The sequence below is a fragment of the Ananas comosus genome, linkage group 4 (assembly GCF_001540865.1).
Source record: "Ananas comosus cultivar F153 linkage group 4, ASM154086v1, whole genome shotgun sequence".
NCBI lineage: Eukaryota > Viridiplantae > Streptophyta > Magnoliopsida > Poales > Bromeliaceae > Ananas > Ananas comosus.
The window spans coordinates 12,892,762-12,901,078 of NC_033624.1; the positions used below are offsets into that span (position 1 = coordinate 12,892,762).

Genomic DNA, 8,317 nt, shown 5'->3' on the forward strand with positions numbered 1-8,317 from the left:
AGAAGCATCATGCCGCAGAGGCATTCTTCTCGATCTGTTATAGTGCTTGAGAGCTTTGATAGGAGCTCTCAAGCACTTTCGGAAATTCTTTTGGGGCCATCGAACGCATAAAAGCTGGTGTGTTCGAAAATAGGCCTCAGTCTGCGAAGCAGCTCTATTTCTATCATGAACTGTTTCACCTGAAGTTATTTTCGGAAAAAAGAAAAAAAAAAAAGTGAAAAAGATAGGCTCGAAAGTGGGGAGCAGAGAATCTGCAATTTTTACTCTGCAATACTTTAGTTATGATAATTATGTTCTTCAATTTTAATCTTCTATTCTAGAGTAACGAGCATTGTTCATAATAATACATATCCATTGTTCATAATAATGGATATGTATTCAAAGGCAAGGCGATGATCATCCAGTTTGGTTGCAATCCTGTTGCTGGCAAAGCTACCTAATTAAATGGGGATTTTGATGTAGACCATGGGTGCATGCCTTGGGATGGAAATTTTGATCAATCCAAAAATTGTCACAGCTCTTCAACGTCCAATAAAAGATGGGTATGGTTTTTTCATTTTTAAAAAAATAATGATGTGTATCGTGTGCGTTCATGAGGTTTCATTTATTTTATCAGAAATGATTCAGTACTTTATTATTAAAAAAATAAAATAGATCCTAACCGTTGATTAATAGAGGGTAAAGATGTAATTTAATATTTAGCAGGTAAATGGGTTGCATCATTCGAAGTTATTTCGATAATTAAACTATACAGCATTTAAAAAAACTTTTAATTGATATTCTAAATTTATGCATTAATTTGCACTAATTTAGGAAATTGATTGATTACCCTAATTTAGGCATTAATTAGGCATTAATTTACGCATTTAGTTTAGAAATTTTAGTGTTTCTAAAATTTAGGCATTAATTTAAATTATAGGAATTTTAGAAATAGTTCTATTTCTAAATACATTGAATTTAAATATTAAATATTAAATATTTAAAATTAAAAAATTAAAATTTAAATTAGAGGAATTTTGTATTACTATTTAAAAAATTTGTAATGTTGATAAATATTTTAATTCAACATACTTAATATGTTTAAGAAAATTTTTAAATTCCTAAAGTTTAGACAACAATTTTGTATCACTTATTTTAAAAAAAATTAAATGTTGGTAAAAAAATTATAAATTAAATGTATTTAATATGTTAAAAAAATTAGAATTGTTCTACTTTAGACGTTAATTATTTATCATTATTCAAAAAAATTTGTAATGTTGGTAAATATTTAAATTTAACATATTTTATATGCTTAACAAACTTATGAATTCATCTTAGACATTAATTTTGTATTACTAACTTTAAAAATTGAGTGTGGACAACATATTTAAATTCAACATATTTAATATGTTTAAAAATATTTAAGAATTTTTCTAATTTAGATATTAATTCTTTATCACTATTTAAAAATTTTAATGTGAATAATTGATTAGAAATATAGGGTATAATTCAAATTTATTCTTAGAATAGAATTGTATGGACAAAATTAATTCAAATTTTAATAGAAAAAATTTATCTTTTAAAATAATAAGATAATGTATTGTAATTTAAAATATAATTTTTTTATATGAAATGCCAAATATGAGAGGAAAAAAGATAGAGAGAGAAAAAAAATAAAGAGAGAATAAAAATTTTGATAATATAATAGAGATAAAATGACTAAATTGCTCATGTATTAAAAGATAAAAATATTTTTTTTTGAGGTATCTGATGATCGGTACCTCTCCTAAAGTGACTTGCTATTATAGGTCACAATTTTAAAAAAATTAAATCTGGACCGTTGAATGGGAGTGAATGAACGGTAAGAAAAAAAAAAAAAAGTATAGAAGCATTACTCTTATTTTATGGCCACTTCTGATGAAACACCTATATAATAGGGCTACACATGTCGACCTCATGCAATAATGCATGCGTAGTGGCCACAAGGTGCTTCATCTAGGTTCCTATGAGCAGCGCTAGAACTTTAGTAACCAGATTTTTGCATCAAATTAGTTCATTAAAGTTTGAACTGAGTAGTTAAGCCAGCAATTGCCCTTCTTCAGGATTTTGTATCCTCCGAATGGAATATGCATGAACTATTGTTGCTGCTTTTCTGAGGAAGGTTTTAACCATCTATTAAAAGCTCATTTCGAAGTGCAAATTATCATTAGTTACTTTCTAATATTGCTGAATTGATCAGTCAGTTTTGTTCAATTTGGCCTTTGGTTTTTGTGGTGATTTTTGACATATTTTTCTGCTTTTGTGTTGATAAGCTACGAGGACTGGTTCGCCATATTTTAAAGTTCAGCAACTACAATCCATGCCGTGGAGCTCTACTGCCGCAATGAGATGGTTACTTGTGTGCGCCTCCTAGTTTTGTTTTATCCAGGAACATGACAAACTCAGTTGGAATTGAGATGGTGATGAAAGGTAACACACACTTTGTAGATTGTAAAATTCTCTCCATGGTGAACTACCCCACCAGTCTATCAACTCTTAACCAAGTTCCATTTTGATCCTCGAGCTTTTAGGGATTGTTTGCGACTTTGAACTCTTAAATGTTTCGCACATCTAATTCTATTAGATGGCAAATTATTGGTTACACCCAATATATGTGTACATGTTTGTATACTTATCTATTGATTGTTGCTTGTGAATTTACAATCGTTTTTTTTTATTTAAAAATTAGAGTATTGAATTGAAAGTATGTGATGGAAAAAAGGGCTAATGAACTTATGTGCGCAAACATACTCGTACCGTTACTTCCAAAGTGTAATAGAGCACGTGAACAATGGGAAAGCGAATATAGTAGCACTTAAGCACCTAGTACAATTTATGAGCTGTACCCCTACATAATTATAGTAGTGGTGGGTCCATGCTTTGATTATTGGGCATCTGATCTAATAGTGACTTTTAAAGACTCGGTACATAAGAGATGCTTAGGAAACATTGTGGATCACATGAAAGGTATAACCCTGTAAAGTTATTTGTGAGCTGGTAAATTTATTTAATGCTCTTGATGCACTGATGTGATATGTAAAATTATCAAAATCTCTTGTATTGGAATTGCCACCATAAGGAAAATATATAAAACAATAATTTTGAAAAATTTGTAGCAGTACTTGTGCAAGTGGGGAGGTAATAATTTTTTTCTTCCCTTAAGTGGGTTGATATAGGAGAAATTATCGAATTATCTGATTGATCAAGTTCAATGTGTACCCATTTTTTTTAAACTTGATCTCATATATTAGGATTTTGAATTTAAATTTTTATTTTAAAATATAAAAGTTTGGTAGGGTGGGTGCACCGATGATGTGGCGCATGAGGTGCAAGCGATATTTCCCACGACAAAAGAATTAAAGTAAAAGCAAAATAAGAACAAAGCTAAAAGCACTTGCCCGCTTTATTCCTGTCCTCACGCAGTGGAGGAAAAAAGAAATTTGTTAATCTATATGTATGTTTTAAGTCTCACATTTCAAGATAATTTGGTAAACTTGGTAAATTTTTTTTCCTTCAATTATTAATAAGTCCAAAGTTTTTCTTAGATCTATCTATTAACTAAAAAAAAATCAAAAGTTAAGTGCAAACTATTTTCATGAATAAGGGAAATTAAGAAGAAAATGATAAAAAAAAACAGCTAAACATTTTAATGAACAAGAAAGAGAGAGTAAAGAATAACAAAGCTGATTGTTTTCATGAACAAGGGAAAGAAGAAAAGAACAAAACAAAGCAGGGAAAAGAAGAAAATAATAAACATAAACTAAGCACGCGGCGTGCATATATGCTAATTAATATTCAGTATACTCTTCTTTGTTGTAGGAGTTTTTTTTTTTTTTTTTGAGAAAAAAATAGCGAGTTATTTGTTTCATTTATTAGGTAAAATAAACTAGACATATATAATAGAAACAGCCGAGGCTTCTGAGAAAAAAATTAAAAAAGCAAACCAAAAGGAAATTTGAACTCTGGTAGTGTGGTGTAGTGTTGCAGTGGTCTCCATACTTTGTTTCCTTTTTTTCTCTTTTTTTTGGGCAATCAAAATTTATTCATATCAATTCTTCAAGTATAATAGCATCTTAGAAAAATACCTTGGGGTGATAGCCGTTATGAAATTATTCAATCTGATCGGACTCTGAAGCAAAAAATTGTCAAATTTGGATTGAAATTTTACATTGAAATTTTACTGTCCATTACGGATTCAGATTCAGATCTGAAATTTGAAATTTTTTTGAGTTCAAATTAAGATTTACTATTCCTTTTTAAATTCGAATTCAAATTATTGAAAACCAAAACTGATTTTTGACTGCTTTTTTAATTTCTCAAGTAATGCCATTTGAAAATGGACACGGAAACAACAAGACCCAAAGAGCAAATTCGAATCTGATAATATTTTTTATAATCTGTACAACAGGATAAAGACGATTGAGGGACCAGCGTGCAAATCGTCAAAGATTCCCAGCGTAATTATCGGAGCGGCAGCACAAGAATTGGAGCAGTCACCTACACCTACTGCCAACTTTTCCTCAATTTCCAAGCACGAGAGAGAGAGAGAAAAAAAAAAAAAAAAAACAACAACTGGAGCATGCTTTTCTGCCTCTTCATCTGAAAATGGACACGACAATACGAAGATTCAAATATTTTTATAATTTGTACAATTGGATAAAGATTGATCATTGATCATGGGGTGTATTTCACTAGTTGGATTTTTTTTTTTTTTTTTGAGAGAGAAAAATAGTATAGTACCAGTTTCGTATATTTCATTCAAAAATAAACTTAGCTAGAACTATAAATTAATTAAAATTCAAATTTAATTCTCGAATATCAATCACCAAACTTTTTTTGCCACTTGCGCTAGAAACCGTCGGTGCGGGATGCATCTTCTATGCCCAATGAAATGAATGTATAAGTAAGAGTTTTCGAAAAAAAAGAAAAAAACGAAAAAAAAAAAAAGCATTGGCGCGTGCGTTCTCTCGAAGCTCCTCCGGCGGCCCCACCATAGTTATATGAGACGCAGCACAATAAATGGAGCAACCATCTTCCAGCGGTGGAGAGCATCCCCTTAATTATCCTCTGCTTCTCTGTAGTAGGATGTTCGTATTGAGAAGAATTAGGCAGCAGCACGCGCGATGGCGGAGGGGATCGCATTCGGTTTGGTGAAGGGAGTGCTCGGCAATCTGGGCTCCGCTCTCTGGAACGAAATCGGGCTGCTGCGGAGCTTCAAGAACGAAATTGTGCTTAATTATTATTATTATTATTATTTATTACTATATATATAAAAGTAGAACCCTTAATGAACCCTATGTGAGAAGCTGACACGTAGCTTTCTATATACTTGTCACGTGTCAAACTCAAGTATGGATATTTGGTTACGAATTATTTAAAATTATTGGTTTAATTAATTATTTAAAATTATTGGTTGCGAAATACGCAATAATCTGTTGCGAATTATTTTTTCGCGATGGAAATAATCTGTTACAAATTCAAATTTCGTATTAGCAGATAATTAAGAAAAAAAATTCAAAACTCACGTTTTTATAAAAAAATAATATCTTTTATTATATTATTAAAAATCACATATAATGAATAAAATTTTATTTCAAAGTCACCTATAATTATGTTGAGATATTTGAAAAATCTATGGATATTATGTTACGAAAGAATTGGCGGTGCGGATATTACGCGTGAGAAGAAAAATATTTATCTTTATTTGGAAATAAATTATTACTTAGTTAATTATTTAAAATGATTGGTTGAAATTTCTGGACATAAAAATATTAGTAAAAAAGTATAGGCATTTTTGGAAAGAGGAAAAAATTTAAAACTCACCTCACTCCTGTAATTTTCTTCGCTCTTAAATATTGATGCTTTAAAATAGAACATGCTATTTCCCTACTGTCACTTCTGTAATTTTCATTTCGTAATTTTTTTCCTTTATGTCACTCATGTAACTTTTCATCTTCATGCAATAAAATTTTTTTTTCTTTATTTTTTATTGAAAACCAACATCTATATATTTTTGAATCTTAAAAGCGACAGTAGGAACATAATATATGTGTGCTTACTCTAATTTGTGTCAAATATGAAAGTTTAGTTGATCTCATTATATGCTTAAATATTAATGTCATTTGTAATTTTTCATATCAATTTTAGTTATCATTTTATTTCGCACATCAATATGTAAATGTAAATTGTTTTACATACCAATTCATAGATAATAGAGCAGGATTGAATTTTGCATTTTCGTTGAATATTTACTTTGGTCCAATTTTTTTTTTTCTCTAGCTTGTGTACTTTAATATGTACTATAATTAAGATTGATAGTATATTTTTTTATTTGTTAAAAAATATAAAATTAATTAAAAAATTTTTTTATTATCATCACATAATAATTTTTATTATTCTATATTATTATATTAGCCGTGCATCGCACGGGTGAAAATCTAGTTATTATTATTATTACTACGATAAAGCATTTTTGAGTACCTAACGTTTGGGACCAACCGTACAAAAAGGAAAATTGTACGAAATTAACTTAAATTTTATTTTATTGGAAATATAGCCGTAAATTTTTTTAAAAATGTTTTGATTTATTGTCTATTCTTTCTAATTTGAGTTTCATGAAATTATTGCCAATTATTTACGCAGCTAATATGCACTATGCCTTTTTTTCTTTTCTTTTTTTTTACACTTTAGAAAATACAGTATGCCGTAACTGATCTTTGGTGTAAACTATATTTTCAATTTAGCAATCGGAAAAAAAAATATTTTTTGAAAATTAAACATGTGGATGAAATATTAAGGTATCGCACAAATATAACTGCATAGTTCTTCAGTAATAATTAAGCATAATTTTATAGTTTTGGAGGAGTATAGATTAAAACCGGATTAAAGCTAAGCTTTTGGACCATTCAAAATATAGAAATATTGCTTCTAACCACCCGGTGCCCAAACAAAGTCAGCTCAGTTGTAATTTTTATACTTACAAATTAAAATGGCTGGAATAAAATAAGAAAAATATTAAGGATGAATAAAACCCTGGTTCACACCTGTTTGGATGCACCAGGTGTGGGTAGTGATTTTTCATGAACCAAAATCATATAGTGTTAAAGAATAGCGAGAAAAATTAAATTAAAATTTTTAAATATTAGGTAATTAATTTCAAATGATAAAAAATTCAGATTAATTACACATATTTTTATCTCCCAAAAATAAAACACACAACAACAACAATAACATGACCTCTGCAAAGAAGGGTCTTTCTTCGTCATGAACAACAGGGCATCCCTCTCTACCTTGATCCGAATTTGGTTGATTAAGAGAAAAAAAATTTTGAGCTCCCAATAGATAGAAAGAAACATGGCTGCATATAATTGTGGAGGGAAGGATTTCTTTTTTTTTTTTTTAGAAAAAAAGGAGACAAAGCCTTAATTAGCAAGAGCTCTTTTTGTACGAATGAACAAGTGCATTTATGTATGGTGACTTGGTCACGTTTTTAAGTTTCCTACATGTATTGCTTGGATCCATTAGTGATATTTACAGTTTGTAATGGATTGATTCATTAAGCAGTGCAGTCAATTTGTTGTTGGATGTATGCTTCAAAAGCTTGGTCTTTCGTCAAAAAATTAATTGAATGGTTCAAGCTAGGTGTTATGCAAAAAGATTCAAATAAATGGTTCAAGTTAGGTGTTTTTTTTTTTTATAACATTATAAGCATTGGATGGATTTTTGCTTTAATCTAAATAGTTTTAGAGTTAGCAGCTTGTTTTGGACACTCTTTAATACTCGTTTTGGAGAGAAACCATGCCTTTCTGCCTCTTTGTATCGAAATGGACAAGGAAACAGCAAGATGCAAAGAGCAAATTTGATACTTACAATAGTATAATCTATTTCTCAATATCAAAGGAGGGTTTGGGAATCAAAGGGTGACATGTGTCGCCCTAAACCCTTTTACTCTCTCTCCACCCAAAACCAATAACTTGATATTTTTAAAAGTATAGTAGCTAAATTTTATATATATCAAAATTTAAAATTTTGATACTTTCAAATTTTATATTTTATATTTTAAAATTTAAATTTAATTTATAATATTTATTTTTAAAATTTAAATTTTAAATTAATTAATTAATTTTATTAATAATTCATAATATATAATATAGTTAATTAATTTTATTAATAATACGCATAATAAATTGCGTAATAAAATCTAACCTAATAGATGCAATTTAAATCACGTAAAGTGTCACGCTCCGAGCTCCGCCTATTTGGTCGGATTCGGGCACGCCGACAGACCGCCGAACGGACA

General features: G+C 29.4%; 2 protein-coding genes across 2 annotated transcripts in view; both read left to right on the top strand.

Moving 5' to 3' along the window:
* Positions 1-8,317, top strand: part of LOC109709120 — a 117,486-nt gene that overhangs the window by 51,851 nt on the left and 57,318 nt on the right. The window lies entirely within an intron of this gene.
* The window catches only part of LOC109708576 (disease resistance protein RGA2-like), a 57,613-nt gene that overhangs the window by 8,469 nt on the left and 40,827 nt on the right, over positions 1-8,317 (top strand). The window contains exon 2 of the transcript XR_002215780.1: positions 1,572-1,576. The gene's annotated coding sequence lies outside the window, so the exon portion shown is untranslated. The remainder of the gene's footprint in view (positions 1-1,571; positions 1,577-8,317) is intronic.